This window comes from Nannospalax galili, unplaced genomic scaffold (assembly GCF_000622305.1).
Source record: "Nannospalax galili isolate Female #2095 unplaced genomic scaffold, S.galili_v1.0 scaffold829, whole genome shotgun sequence".
In the NCBI taxonomy this organism is placed as follows: Eukaryota; Metazoa; Chordata; class Mammalia; order Rodentia; family Spalacidae; genus Nannospalax; species Nannospalax galili.
Window position 1 is genome coordinate 2,617,928 of NW_008360329.1, and position 15,972 is coordinate 2,633,899.

A 15,972-nucleotide genomic window follows, 5' to 3' on the forward strand; every position below is an offset into this window, starting at 1 on the left:
GTATGGCTTTAAACATCCAAAAGGAAAGTATAACCAAAGATTAAAGGGGTCAATATAATTTTTTAAGAGTCCATATGTATAGCTAAAGGCTACATAACAAACAACAATGCCAAATTGGAGATACCTTCTTTTGAGTTGTTGACCAGGGTGGCCAAAGGGACTCCCAGATAGTAACCCAGCATAGAACTGGGAAAATGAACAGCAGACCCCAATCTTATCCAAAGGAATATTGACAACTGATTGCTGCTAGACGAGGAACAGCTGACCTTCCTAAAACAAAGAACTCTAGATAGGCTGACTGGATTCACCAGATGGACAAGTAGTGGGGAATAGCTGGGGGTGCTGACAATATAGCAGACAGTAGCAGGGATATCAGACTATAAGCGCTCTAGTTGAGGGGAAGGAGGCTATGGGAGGGTGCCATCTGGGAAGTTGGTATATAGTTGAATAAGATGGTTTGGGTGTTCTGTGTGATATACACAAAAAAAAAATCAACAAATTTTTTTAAATGTATTATATTTGAGGAGAAAGCATGGAAATTTACATCATGTTAATTGGTAGAGGTGATAAACATTACCATTGAAATCTACCTGATGACTTCATAGACATACACAGGCACGAAGGATCCAAGTGCAACCAATTATGACTAGGAATAATCAGATGCATACAGATTAGAGATGCATGCGCCAACATCTCAGTGTTAGTAGCAAAAAGAATGAGTCTTTCTGCAAGGAACAATATATTCTAAAATGAAATGGAGACCTTTTTTAAAGGTTAAAAAACTCAATTTTATGTCTTACAGGGCTTATACTGAGTTCAATATTGTATAACTATATTAACTCAACTGTGAACCTAGAAGCTTGCAGACACTAGTGAAAGAGATGAATTCTTGCTCTGGAGTGTGTTACTGTTTTGACTTTTTTCTAGTTTCCTGTCTGAAGCTTGTAATGCTAAATTTTAAAAATTTAAAAAATTTTTAATTAAAAATATATAAATTAAGCGTTATTAAAATACACTCTTGCCGAATGATTAAACACTAGAATGAGAAACCAGGAAATGCAGGGTGACCCATCCATTGCCAGGACTGAGTCAGACCCTGCAGGACAGCCAGATGCAGGTGAAAGTCACCTTTTTCCTACAAAATTGCACCTCAACCCCACTCCATTCTTCCACAGCACAGGAAAAAGGGAAAGGCACCATCCCAGGCCTACTATATTCCACTCAAGTACCAGCAAACAGACTGGATCTGTGACTATCCAGGGGCCTTGGGCTGGAGCAGTCTCTGACAGTAGGAAAATGACATGGGCAGGCCACTCCAGGGGGAAGCCAAAGTCCTTTAACCAGCAGTGTACAGAGAAATAGGGCTGTGTCCCATATACCAACCAGGTGGGGAGCTTGGAATCTACAACAGACCTACCTCTGATCTCTAAAGACAGCACAAGCTCAGGGGAGGCATCATAAGGACTGAGACAAGTCTGCCTTAAAACTCAGATGACACCATCCTTCCAGGGGTACAGGATCTCATGGATACACATTGGAGTACAGCAGGGCATGCAGAGGCAGTTTGGGAGCCTGCGTATCCTGGGCTCATCACCTAGGCTGTTCTGGCACCTGCTGGCAGTGGGCACGAGCTTGGAAGAAACCCTCAGCCACCACCACCCTGAAGCTCTTTGACAAAGAAGGGGTTTACAGGCCAAAATTGGACAGATCACAGGTGGGCACTGGGAGTCTTCAGGCTGCTGGCACCTCTCCTGGTACCCACAAGAATGATTGGTTCCAACATACAATCCCCAGGCAGTTGCCAAACAGTCTTGTAGACACAAGCAAATAAAAACAATCTTGAGAGATGACACCACCAACTACTTTGATCTTACTGTTGCAAGACAAGGGATCTGCCATCCATACTGGACAGCTAAGGGTACCTGTGTCTGATTCTTTTCCTGAAGATGGACATCTCCCATCTGACCATCCCAACACCAGAACAGCCCCCTTTCTTGGGCTGAATCCCAGTCTCCTGGATGAAAACAACCCATACCTCCTGCTCATCTCAGCTCATTCCAAGTACTTTCTAAGTCATCTTTGTGGTGCTGGTTGAAGGTGCTTAGGACAAGCCCTGCCTTCAGTAGATGCTAATCCTAGTAGACAGACAAGCTAAACAGGTTCAGAATTTGTGAGATCCAGTGACCACTGCCCTTCTTAGGACTGGCTTTTGTCCCTGTGTGAGCTCCCCAAGCCCCACACCACAGTGTAAGAGAGCAGCATTCTCAAGTGCTCAAATTCTGCCCACCCCATCCTTATCACTTGGGACCTCTCCCCCCAAGCCCCACTCACTGGAATGTTAATATCATTAATGCACAAATGAAATTCTAAGTCATACCAAAGATTAAGAAAGAGATCCCCCCCTTCCAGAGCCTTCCAGGGTTATCTGAGAATGAGCCCTTCAGCACCTAGAGGAGTCACTTGGTTTATAGTTCTCATTTTCCCAGCAATACACCTTTGAGGGCCTCAAATGTCTTCCAAAAGTCACACCCACACTTGTGAATTTGAGCTTTACCCACCCTTAAACCATCCCTCAATTCCTCTTGGGAACTTCAAAACTAAAATGGCCAGTCTGCCTGGCTCCAGGCCCTCTCTTCCAGGGGCTCTCTTCTCCAGGGACTGCAGTTCTAATGTGACAGGACTGCCCAGCGCTTGTGTAGGTTGCATCACATGATTAAACAAGCATGAGTTTTGTTTCCAGGCAGTTTTATAGAAGGCTTTCAACTGTGTTCCCAGTACTTCTGATTTGGACACCAAAGCATCAAGCTTCTGGCCTCTCTCTAACAAAGACTCCATGATTTTATGCAGAATGTTTTCAGTCTTTTCCAGTTCAGCCTCTACTTTACTCATAGGATCAGTTTCTCAGGGATTAACAGAGAAGGCTGGAGGGATGGCTCTGAGGTTAAGGGCACTGGCTGCTCTTTCAAAGGACCCAGGTTCGATTCCCAACACCTACGTGGTGGCTAACAACCATCCATAACTCCAGTTCCAGGGGATTCCATGCCGTCTTCTGACCTCCGGGGGCACTGCATGACATGGATGCGCTTATACACAAGGTGAAAAATCACTCCTGTATCTACTAAGGTGGCCATCCAGGGCTGTACCCCAGATTGTGACAGGGGATCCTACTGGTCAGTCTATCCTGTTAACCTGCTTGGAGAATTCGTTTAATACTTTCTCCAGCAAGGTAAAGGTCACTTTGGTTGGGTATTTGCTGTCAGCACTGATCACTCCTGCAAGGCTGTCATTCGGGACATAGACATGGAAAAGATACTCTTGTTCTTTGACAGAAGCTCTGCTGCCTTTAGTGAGTGTTCCACAATCAGTTGACTTGTGAAGGTCATGAATTCCTGAACACTAGTCTGGAAGAAGCTGAAGGAAGACACAATGGGCTTTGAGCAGCACCACCTTAGGCTCACCTTTTCTTTTTTTGTCTTTTTGAGACAAGGTCTCCCTGTAGCCCCAGCTGTCCCGAAACTCACTATGTGGCCTTGAACTCACAGAGGTCCACCTGCTCATACCTCTTGAGTGCTGAGATTAAAGGCATGTGGCACCACACCCAGTTTAGGCTCACTTTGATAGAGCAGGCTGAGGATGTACAGATTGGTGGTGCAGTGCCCTTGGCTCCCTCCCGGTCTCTTCACACAGTGCAGCATGGCCACCACCCCTCAGAACAGCCGAGGCCAGCTGCTGACCTGGTCTCATCTTAAAAATTTTGCACACACATGTACTCCCAGCACTTAGGAGGTAGAAGCAGGTGGATCTCTGTGAGTTCAAGGCCATCCTGCTCTACATAGTGAGTTCCAGGCCAGCTGGGGCTACAGAAAAACTCTGTCTCAAAAGAAAAGACCACAAAACAAAATAAAAATAAAAAACTAAAAATGTTTTTAGAGCCAGCCTTAATAAAATTAAGCTGCTTATAAATAATTTAATCATGTTCCATAACACACTTAAAGAATATCTATAGACTACAAAAATTTCAATCATGCAACAAAGTAAAATTCACAGTCAATAAAATCCACATTCTGGTATTCAGTAAAAATATTGTATGAAAAGTCCCAGAAATAGTATGTGTAGGCAAACATTAGAGACAATTATATTCATGAAATTTTAATTTTTTGAGGATATAACTGACTCTTTAAAGGAAAATTCAGCTATATATATATCTCACAGGTCAAGTAAAATGTTAGCGGGAAGAAATAGGGATGTATGGTTATGAAGTTAAGTGACTCATAAACAACATTCTATCACTGGAAGATATAATAAATTAGTATGATATAAGATATATATATGTATATATATTTGCTACCAGTTTTTTAAGGGAGTTATATAATATGTACCAAAAAGGGAAACAAAATCAAATAAGAAACAAGGAAACGAAGGAGAGGCAAGGGCACATAGAGCAAATAGAAAACTACCCAAGAAAGTTAGATTCCAACCCCAAATCACTAAATGTAACATTAAATGTACATGGATAAGCACTTGCCATCACTGAATGCTCCTTAGAGAAGATACACCAGAGCTCTAACCTGAGTAGTGCAGGTGCTGAAATAATCCTGGCCCATGTCAGCAACGAAGATTAAATTATATACCCTGAAGTAGGTCCTGAACCCAGCATGACTGGTTTACTGAGGTGACATAGAATCATCTCAAAAAGTTAAAGACAAAATCTCCCCATGGTGAACTGTTGACAGACCCCATCTTTTTCAGGCCTTGAGTAGGTAACCAAAAATCACTAAATTGTCAAAGAATAAAAACAGACTACCACATGAGCCAAATATTCCTTTTCTGGGTATTCACACAAATATATTCTAATAGGGATTTGAGTGGATCCTTATCAAATGGTAGAAATAGCCCAAGTGTCCATCAACGGATAAATGGATGAGCAATATGCAATGTGAACATGTGTAGTCATAACAGCTACATAACACAGCAATGAAAAGAAATGACGTTTCGTATCTAGGTGACCTTTGAAACTATTGTGTTAAATGAAATAATCCAGACACAAGAGGAAGATGTTATATGATTCCACTTACATAAATATATAAAATAGCCAAATTCATAAAAATGGAAAGTGGAGCAGAGGCTACCAAGGCCTAGGAGGAGGGAGAGTGGGGACTTACTACTTAATGGCTACAAAGTTTAAATTTGGGGTGGCTTTTGTTCTGGATATAGTGGTGATGGTTACATAATGTACTTAGTGAAATTGAAATGTGGCTTAACAAAGATCAAAATAGTAAATGTAGACCAGAGAGATGGCACAATGAGTAAAAGTGCTTGCTGTGACTTCCCTGAACCCAGGAGAGACCTGACTCCTGAAAGTTATCCTCTGACCTCCATACATCAACAGCGCATGCATGTGCCTGCAGGCACACATCACATACACACAATACTAATGATAACAATAATAAACTAATTTAAAATGTCCAGTGTTACATATATAAGGGGAACCACAGCTCAGTGGTAGAATACTTGTCTACTGTGCACTCCTTGGCACTCAGATATATACGCATATGGATATATATTTGAAGAAAGACATATAAGGACAAAGCAAGCAGACAGCCATCCTCTGGGCAAGGAGGCAGGCCTCAGAAGGAATTACATCTGCAAACAGAGTTGATCTTGGACTTTGGGCCTCCATAATTATGAGGGGAGTATCTGTTTCTTAAAGAATCAAGTCTATAGCATTTTGTTATGGAAGCCCTGGAAGATTAATATAAGGTTAAACGTAAAATTTCAGAAAAACACATCAATATGTCTGTTTACACAAAGCCCACAGAACAGTTCCTGGATTTGAGGAGGGTATCAAGAGCATATAATGTAAGCACCATGCCCAGTCACATTTTCTAAAGGTCCATGAATAATTTAAATGTGGTATTTAAAAATCAATATAACAGCTCAGAAATAACAGGTACAAATAGGCACCTGACCTGATAAAATTTATACAAAATGTCTTTTAGAGAGCATTCTTTTTTAATTAGCATAAATAAATTGAAAAAGTTTTCATTATACCATTTTCATAAATATTTAAAGAAATTCAACCATACCCTCCGTAACTATCTCTTGTCCCACCTTCCCCTGTCTGCTGATTCCCTTTTATTCTAGTTTGTCTTCAATCGCTGTAACAAAATACTCTGACCGATATCAACTTGTGGAGGAAAGGGTTTATTTGCCTCACATCTCCCGGGTCACACTTCATCACCGAGGGAGCCCAAGGAAGAAACTTAGGGCAGGAACCTGGAAGCAGGAGCTGAAACACAGGCCATGGAGGAACACTGCTCACTGGCTTACTCCCCTGGCCCATGCTCAACTTGCTTTTTTTATATAATACAAGACCACCTACCCACGGGTGGCACCACTCCCAGTGGGCTGGGCCCTCTCACATCACTCAACAATCGAGAAAATGCCCCACAGACATGGCCATAGGCCAGTCCAGTGGAGGCAAATCCCCAGTTGAGGCTCCTTCTACCCAGGTGTGTCAAGTTGACAACTAAAGCTGTCCAGCACACATTCCTCCCAAATAGTCTTCTTACACTATTATAAAATATCTGTGTTTTAAACCTAGATTCTTCAGATGAGAGAAAATATGTGATATTTGATTTTCTGCATCAGATTTACTTCACTTAACGTGATGAGATCCAGTTTCATCCATTTTCCTGCAAGTGACATGATTTAGTCTATTCATATGGCTGAATAATACACCACTGTGTACATAGTCCACATTTTCTTTATTCATTCGTCTATTGATGGACATATAGGCTGATTCCAAAGACTTAGCTATTGTGAATAATGCCATCATAAATATGGCTGTGTATCAATGGAGTAGTATAAATGTATCCAATGGTAGTTCTATTTTTTTCTTCAACCATATGTAAGGTTCCCTTTTCCCCACATCCTCTACAGCATTCTTGATTATAGCCACTCTATAATGAAAAGAAAGATCACTGCTGTTTTGATTTGCATTTCCCTGATAGCTAATAAGGTTGAAAATTTTCTTGTTTATTAGTCATTTGTACTTCTTGTTTTGATAAGGGTTCAAGTTATTTGATTGTATTAGGGGAATATAATTTTAATTTAATTTTTTAAATTTGGATGTTTTGTCTACATGTAAGGGCACCCATGTCATGCAATGCCCAGAGAGACTAGAAGAGGGCATCAGATCCACTGGAACTGCATTTACAGATGGTTACTAGCCACTATGTGGGTGCTGGGAATCAAACCCTGGTTGTCTGAAAGAACAGCCAGTGCTCTTAACCACTGAGCCATCTTTTCAGCCCAGGGAGCATATATTTTTTTTGAGTTCTTTATTTATTCCTGATATTAATCACCTGTCAGAAGATAGTGAGCAAACATTTGCCCCTATTCAGTGGACTGTCTCTTCACTCTGTTAATTGTCATCTTTGCAATGCAGAAGCTTTTTAATTTCTTAAAGTCCCATTGTCAGTTCTTGCTTTCATTTCCTGAGCTATTGGAGCTATTCAGAAAGCCATTGCTTTATGCCTGTATCTTGAAGATTTTTCCCTATGTTTTTCTCTGGTCATTTCAAAGCTTCAGGTCTTAAAACTTTTAATCCTTGGGGTCAGTGAAATGACTTAGTTGGTAAAGAACCTTGCTGCCAAGCCAGATGTTCTGAGTTTTATCCCTGGAATCCACTCCAGCAAGTTGTCCTCTGACCACTACTCACATGCCAAAGCATAGACTCACCCATATGCACCCCCACACAAAAATAAATCAATATATTTTAATCCCTTTTGAATTGATTTTGCACAAGATTAGAGGTAGGAATTAAGTTTAGTCTTATACAAATAGATATTCAGTTTTCCAAGAACCATTTGTTAAAGAGACTGTCTCTTTTCAAATATATATTCTTGACAGCTTTGTAGAGACTCAAGCTTTGATAACTGCAATCTACCTCTGAGTCCTCTACTCTCCTGTTCTATTCCTTTCATCTACATGTCTGTTTCCTCTACCAGTACTGTGCTGATTTTCTTACTATGGCTCTTGAGTATACCTTGGAATCTGGTATTGTATAATCTTAGCATTGCTCCTTTTGCTCAGGACTTCTTTCGCTATTCAGAGTCTTTATTGATTCCATATGAATTTTGGAACTTTTCTTTCTTTAAAAATTGTCATTGAAATTTTGGTGATATTTGAGTCTAGGGATCACTTTCAGTAATATATCCATTTTCACAGTATTAATTCTGCCAAACAGTGAACATGTGAGTTATTTTCATCTTCTAGTGTTTTCTTCCATTTCTTTGCTAAGTATTTCAGAATCTCTTAACTGAAAATTGCAATACATGATAAACAACAGTCAAGAAATCCTAAATAAATGAAGAACTATAACAAATTCATAGAGTGATATTTAGAAATACGAAGCAACCACCCCCAGGCATATGTATTTGAATATTGGCCAGCAATTGGTGGAACTGTTTTGGGAGGTTGCAGAACATTTGGGATGGGCAGTACAAGTGTGTCACTGAGGACAGGACTTCAAGGTCATATCCACCCCTGATTTTGGTTCAAGCCCTATGTTTTCCTGCTTTAGTAACAAGTGAGAAGCAGCTCCAAGCTCCTGGAACCCTGGACCAAGCTCCTCCACCACGCCTCCCCGGCCATGATGTGTTGTGCAGCAATTTCCTCCAAATTGAAATATCCCCTCCTGGAAGAAGAGGTAGTAAATGAACTTCACCCTGGGTAAGCTGAAACTCACAAGATTCACTGGGGCCCTCCCCAAAGTTATCATAGCAGTAAACAACTGCTGTTCAGGTTCTGACCTGCAAAGCTGCAGAGAGGAAACTCTGACATGCTGAGCTGCCAGCAAGTCATACCCAGAGCTCCAAGAATGCAACTTTTGTTGGAGTGGGCTTTTCTATGATGCATCTGCCTTTGAATTGTTCAGGCTTGTAAATAACCCTTCACTTCACTCCTGGGTTTCAGGCTGTCTTAACTGAAAATTACAACACACTGATAGACAATACTCAAGAAAACCTAAATAAAGAATAACCATAACAAGTTCATAGATCAGTGTTAAGATTTGAACAAGAAATGTTCCTCCCAGGCTCATGTATTTGAATATTTGGTTTCCAGCTGAGACCTGAGTAAAACTTACTGATTCACTAAGTTGGATTTTGGTGTAATCCCTACTTTGGTCTGTTGTAAGCTTCCTTATCTGCAGCAAGTAGACATATTTGTGTCATGTCTCCCCAGGAAAAGTCTCATAGAGCCATGGATTGTATTACTTGAATCTGTGAACCAAAATAAGTTGCTTCTGTCAAGTACTTCTCAAGTTGCTTCTGTCAAGTACTTTGTCACAGCAAAGAGAAAATTAACTAACACTGAAAATTTGTGCCAAGAAGTAAGACCCTTGATGTGATCAACTTGGTTGTTTTGTTTTTAGACCTTCAGATCTGGTATGGGCAGAAATGTGACAGAGTTTAGAGCTATGGATAGAAAAGTCCTAAAATGCTGTTTGAATTTAGTGAAGAACCCTGCTGTGAATGGGGAATACCAAAAACCAGTAGAAACGAAAACAGTAAATGCTGTGCTCATGAAGTTTCAAAGAGGAACGAAAACTCAATCAGGAACTGGACTACATTCTGGCAAGGAATCTGGGTGTGTTCTTCCTGTATCCTGAAAACTGAAAGACTAAATTCAAAGGTAATTGGCTAATTAACTTGGCAGAAGACATTTCAAGACAGCATAACAATCAAGATATAGCATAGTTGTTGCTCATTGCTCTTAGTCAGGTTTACAGTAAGAACTCAAAGTGAAAAATGGAGCAGAATTATGTGAAGAATGTGTAGTATGGTGAGGAGTATCAGTGCATTTTAAATTTGTGGACAAAAAGGTTTACAACTGCCAAAGAGTTTAGATCCATGAAACAGAAACCAGGGACCCTGAACTGGAACAATGACAAATATTCCCTGTGCTCACTTTGGTGGCATATATACTAAAAATGGAATGATACAGAGATTAACATGGCCTCTGTGCAGGGATGGTACAAAATTTGTGAAGCATTCCATGTTTTAGAAAAGAAGAAAGGAAGAAATATGCTTTGAAGGAGAAAACTCCACCCATTGAAGACTCTAGGATTTTTCCATTAGAAAGATTTTCATTTCAAAAGAAAGCACCATTACAGAGGTGTCCTGTACAAACAGGGCTGCCCGAAGAAACATTTTTCCTGGTTCAGCTTTGCAGGCACTCAGAGGTCAGTCACTAAAGCCATGATCCAAGGGGTCTGGCTGCCTCTTGAGCTGGCAACAGAAGTTGGTGTCTGTCATCTACCTGATGCTGGTTTTGTAGGCATGCAGAATGCAAGAGTTACTGGGTCATCAAAGTTTATACCAAGAACCCAAAGAAAAACCTATGAGGTCAAGCAATACAGGCTCAGCTTCCCTGTATGGGTTCTCAAGAATTCTGTATGTGAAGCTGTGAAGGTGATGTTTCAGTTGCAGTGGAGACCCCAGCCTGTTAGAGATGCCAGGAACGTGGGTTATCTAATGAGGAAAACACAGGTAAGAGAGAAGTCATGTGCCCTGGTGACAAAACCATAGACTCGGGCAACCTGAGTCCATTGGAACCCAGATGATAGCACCACAATCTCTGAGACTGAAGAGGAGCTGCAGGGTTTAATGTTTTCCTGGTCTTTCCTTGCTATACTCCCTTTTGGAATGAAAGGAAAGAGCCATTATATGTTGGAAGTATATAACTTGAGTCTCAGAAGGGACTTTGGACTTTTAAACAGTGTAGGGACTGTTAAGACCACAAGGATTCTTTAAAGTTGGGACAAATGCACTTTGCATTATGAAATGATCATGAGTCTATGAGGGCCAAGGGTGGAATTTTATGATTTGAATAGGAAATGGACCCCAGAGTTCAAGTACTTGGTCCCTCATTGGTGGAACTGTTTTGAGACACTGTGGAACTTTAAGACTTGAAGCTTAACGAGAAAAAAAGTGTGCTGCTGCATGAAAGTCTAGAAGGTTGTATCTCCCCCTCGATCTTGCCCCAGAGTTCTGTTTTCCTGATTCACCAAGATGTGAGAGAGGGCGGTCACAAAGTCTCACCTTCCCAGAAAAAAAAACTGCTTCACCGCACCTTCCCTGCTTCACCGCACCTTCCCTGCTTCACCGCACCTTCCCTGCTACACCGCACCTTCCCTGCTACACCGCACCTTCCCTGCTTCACCGCACCTTCCCTGCTACAATGGACTTTTTTCCTGAAACCATTGGCTAAAATAAATCCTTCCTCCCTTAAGCACCTTTTGTGAGATATTTTATCACAACAATGAGAAAAGTTGCTGTAACTAATACAACCAAAAAACTAATTCTCCCTAAGTTAATTCTATAGGTTTACTATAGTAGGATTTTTTTCATATATTTATAAACTGATTTTAAATAATTCAAATGACTGGAAGAACAAAAGAAAGAAATGGAGGAATCACATTACCTAACACTAGCTGTAGTAACAAACATACTAAGTAAATATTTGGTTGAATTGGTCATACAACTAAAATAAACCCACAGAGTGTCGATTAACCATCTTTTTAATCTGGGCAGGTGTCTTACACCTATAATCCCAGCATTCCAGAGGTTGAGGCAGGAGGACTGTTGCAAGTTCAAGGCCAGCTTGAGCAACATAGTGAGTTGTATGTCAGTTTGGGCCAAGACATGGTCTCAAAAAAATTTTTTAACCTTTTGAATAATGTTATGGTCACAGAAAAATTGAAATAAAAGCAGAGAAGATTCTCATATAACCCCTCAGCCTTAACTCAGTTCTCCCTAATACATTTGTTTAAGTGGATTAACAATATTGGTACATTTTTGTTAACCAAAGTCCACAGTTTAGAGTTCATTCTTTTTGCTGTATAGTTCAAGTTTTTACAAATACATAATGAAATGTTCCCATATTACAGTAACCATGCAGAATAATTTCACTGCCCTCAAATAATAATTTCACTGCTCCATCTATTTTCTCCAGCCCTGCTCTTCTTTCACTCCTCTGGCAAGCACTGATCATTTTTATTTTCTTCATAGTTTTACCTTTTCAAAACTTTCATATAGTTGTAATTATATAATAGACTTCTTCTGAAAAATGGTTCCTTTCCCTTTGCAGTATGCAATTGAGGTTCCTTCTTGTTTTTTCCTGGTTTACACCTGATTTTTCTTGTGGTTTTTTTGTTTGTTTGTTTGTTTGTTTTTGTTTTTGTTTTGAGACAGAATCTCCCTATTTAACTCAGGATAGCCTTAAATTCATTATTTTCCTGCCTCAGTTGCCCAAGTGCTGAAATTACAGCACTAAGTAGTTTACACAAAACTAAAACTTTTTGCAGCAGTGGGGATTAAACCCATGTCCTTGTACATGTAGGCAAGTCCACCACAGAGCCATATTTCCAGCCCTTCATTTCTTTTAGTACCTAAATAGCTGTCTATTTACTGGGTTCATCACAGTTTATTTATCTATTCCCCTCTTAAAACACACCTTGATTGCTTATAAGCTTTGTCTATTGTGAATAAAGCTGCTATAAGCACTAGTGTTTGGGCTTTTATGTGAACCCAAGTTAGGGATATACCAGAAAATGGTGTCTCTGAAATGACAAAAGAACGTTTAGTTTTGTAAGAAGCTGCCAAACTGTTATCCAGTGTAGCTCTAGTATTTATTTGACATCCCCACAAACAATAAATGAAGGAACTCATCGTTCCACATTATGATCACCATCCTGTGACTATGAGTTCTAGCCTGTAGGTATGGAGTACTATCTTCTTATTTTAATTCATTCTTTGGTGGCAAAAAATGTTGAACATTTTTCCATGTACTCCTTTGCCATTTTGCATCTTCTTCAATGCCTGTTCAGATCTTTTGCCCACTTTTAATAGTCTTTTTTTCCTTTTTGGTGGGTTTTAAGTTATTTGTATAATTTGGATAAAGTCCCTTAAGAGATACATATTTTGTAAACATTTTTCTATCAATCTTTCCATTGTTTTAACAGGTTCTTTTGCAGAGCAGATATTTTAAGTTTTAATGAAATCCCACTTATTTTGTCTTTCTTGGATCATGCTTTGAGTGATTTATATAAAAAAGATATTGCCAGATCCAAAGTCATTTAGATTTTCTTTTAGTATGTTTTAGGAGTTTTGTAGCTGCTCACATTTAGGTCTGTGATCCACTTTGAGATTATTTATGTAAAAAGTATAAGGTCTGTTGAGATTCATTTTTTCAATGTGAATATTCAATTGTTCCAGCACCATTTGTTAAAAGAGTTCATTGATTTTTACAAAGCTAAAAAGCGAATTCAGTGATAAATGAATATATTTTTCAACAAATGCTGACGAACACCTGCCAATAATAATCACTTCATAAAAAATTAGTCAATCAGTTTCTTTCAGAACAGATAGACAACATATATCTCAAAAGTCAACACTAAAATTTAGGCCTGTATATATTTTTTATATTGCAAAGGAGACTTATTAGATTGGCCTACACAGTAGAGGCAGATTAGACCACCAATGGCTGTCTGCATGAGGCTGGATACCACAGCAGTCTTAATCTGGTGCAGAAGGCCTGCAGGATTCCTGGAGAGCTGCTGGTCTTCAGTTCATGGTAGAAGGCTAAAGAAGCTGGATTCTGATGTCAGAAAACAAAAACAACAGCAGAGACAATGAGAGATGCACTCCACAGCAAGAAGTAAAGACAGACAGGCAAGTGAGCAACCCTGCTTTTTCCTCCAGGCCTCTTTATATTTGGGCTGCTGTCTAAAGGTGCTGCCCTTGCTGGGGGAGGATCTTTCCCCCTCCCTTAGTTCTTCTTATAAATGCCCTCATCAGAGTGGGAGGTGGACTCATGGATTTCCTGCCACATACTGTGGGTTTTCTGCCTGACAATGTGATCACTCTTCTATTCTCCTTTCTCGGGTATTTGGTGGTGCCTGGTCGCTCCAATCCCTGCATGTGCTTGGAGTGTATAATTTTCGTAGACACTTCATCATAAAGATATATAGGGGGCTGGAGAGATGGTTAAGAACTGTTCTTGCAGAAGACCCGGGTTCAAATCCCAGCACCCACATGGAGCTAACGACCATCGGTAACTCCAGTTCCAGGGGATCCAGTGCCCGCTTCTGTCCATTTGAGCGCTGCACGGCACGAGTGCACTTACAAACATGCAGGCATAGCACTCACACACATAAAGTAAAAATAAATGAATCAAAGAAAAATTTTAGATATATAGATGACAAATGTGGATATTAAAAATGTTCAACACGACAAGTCCTAGTGGGTTTGGCTGCATCACAGCTTTGGCGCATTTGATTCATCCATTTTGAACGTGGGAGCGGGCGGGGGGAGGGGCGAAGTTGGGGGATGGGGGGCGCCGAGCGGGGAGGTGGGTCCTGCTCCTCGGCTCTGCTTGGTCAGGTCTTGACTGCCAACGTGTCTCGGCCTGTCAGAAATAGGAAGGTCGTTGATTATTCACAGTTTCAGGAATGAGATGATGCAGATGAAAATTATGGAAGAGATTCAGGCCCTCCAGCTAAGAAAATTTGGTCATCTCCTCGAGAAGCTAAAAATAAAAAGCAATCTGGAAATAATTCACACGAAGACAGTGAGGATTCGGAAGAAAAAGACGTGAAGACCAAGAAGGATGATTCTCACTCAGCAGAGGACAGTGAAGATGAAAAAAACGGCCACAAAAAAGTGCGCCAGCAACGGCAGGCAGCATCTAAAGCAGCTCTTAACAGAGAGAGATGCTCTTGGAAGATGTGGGGAGTGAGGAGGAACCAGAGGCAGAGGATGAGGCACCATTCCAGGAGAAAGATTCTGGCAGTGATGAAGATTTCCTAATGGAAGACGACGATGATAGTGACTATGGCAGTTCAAAAACGAAAAGCAAAAAGATGGTTAAGAAGTCCAAACCGAGAGAAAAGAGAAGAAAACGCCCAAACCAAGGCTAAAGGCTACAGAGACACCGGGTCCAGGGAAAGGCAAAGGGAAAGTGGGTCGCCGGACACCTTCAAAGGCTTCAAAGGATAAGACTCCTTCTCCCAAAGAGGAGGAAGCAGAAAGCCCTCCAGAGAAGACGTCTGCGAGCCCCCCAAAGGAAAAATCTGGAGATGAAGGGTCTGAAGATGAAGTGCAGTCTGAGGAAGATTTGAAAGTGATCATGGTTTGGGAGAGATTTTATTAAGGAAAAAAAATGGAAATCTACTTAAGTTAGGACGCAGTTTGGGCTATGGCTTGACTCACGGGCTCTCAGTGCTTTTTCATTTGTCAAAGGAATCTCAATCTTCTCTCTCTCTCTCTCTCTCTCTCTCTCTCTCTCTCTCTCTCAGAAAACCATTGTATGTTGAAGTGTTTAAGTTGCCATTTGTCTTTGTTCTTTGCCGCCCCATCCCCTTTTCCCAATGAAAGCCCTGTCAAATTAATCACTGGATTGACTGCTTCATCTTTTTATTTTGTAGTGAAAGGTATAACACAGTTGTAAAGCAATAAGATTTGAGATTGACACTATGGAAACTTTGCTTTCTGCTAAAGAGTAGCATCTTGAACAGTCATCAAAAACTAGAAAGGTTTTAATTAGAAATTATTGTTCTTTCTTTGCCTGTACTTTTGAAAAACCAGTTGTCATTTGACATGAGCTTATATGTCTTTATACGTAAGTATAAATGACCCCCCCAAAAAAATCATGACTCTAACTTCACTAGTGAGGGAGCTGATAAACATGAACTCTGGATTGCTAACTGAAAGTACTCAACTTATTCCCCTAGGATGTGGGTGGGAATGGGTTCCCTGAGCTTATTTGGGGGTGTGGGTTTTCCTTTTTTTTTTTTTTAATACTTGTTATTCTCAAAGAGATTCAGAGCCAGTGATCTTTTTATCTTGCTACAGTCTTTAAGGAGTTTTGAAAAATGGGCCACCAAAATCAAAATCACCAATTATC

At 40.4% G+C, this 15,972-nt stretch overlaps 1 non-coding gene and 2 pseudogenes across 1 annotated transcript; 2 read left to right on the top strand and 1 right to left on the bottom strand.

The window, feature by feature from the left end:
• Nucleotides 1–2,550: 2,550 nt before the first annotated feature.
• LOC103727966 lies at nt 2,551–3,695 on the bottom strand (annotated as a pseudogene).
• A 6,272-nt stretch (nt 3,696–9,967) lies between these two features.
• LOC115068968 lies at nt 9,968–10,070 on the top strand. The gene has a single exon (XR_003848327.1). It is a non-coding gene; the product is annotated as a U6 spliceosomal RNA (small nuclear RNA).
• Nucleotides 10,071–14,396: 4,326 nt separating this feature from the next.
• On the top strand, nt 14,397–15,219 carry LOC103727967 (annotated as a pseudogene).
• The last annotated feature ends 753 nt before the right edge of the window (nt 15,220–15,972 follow it).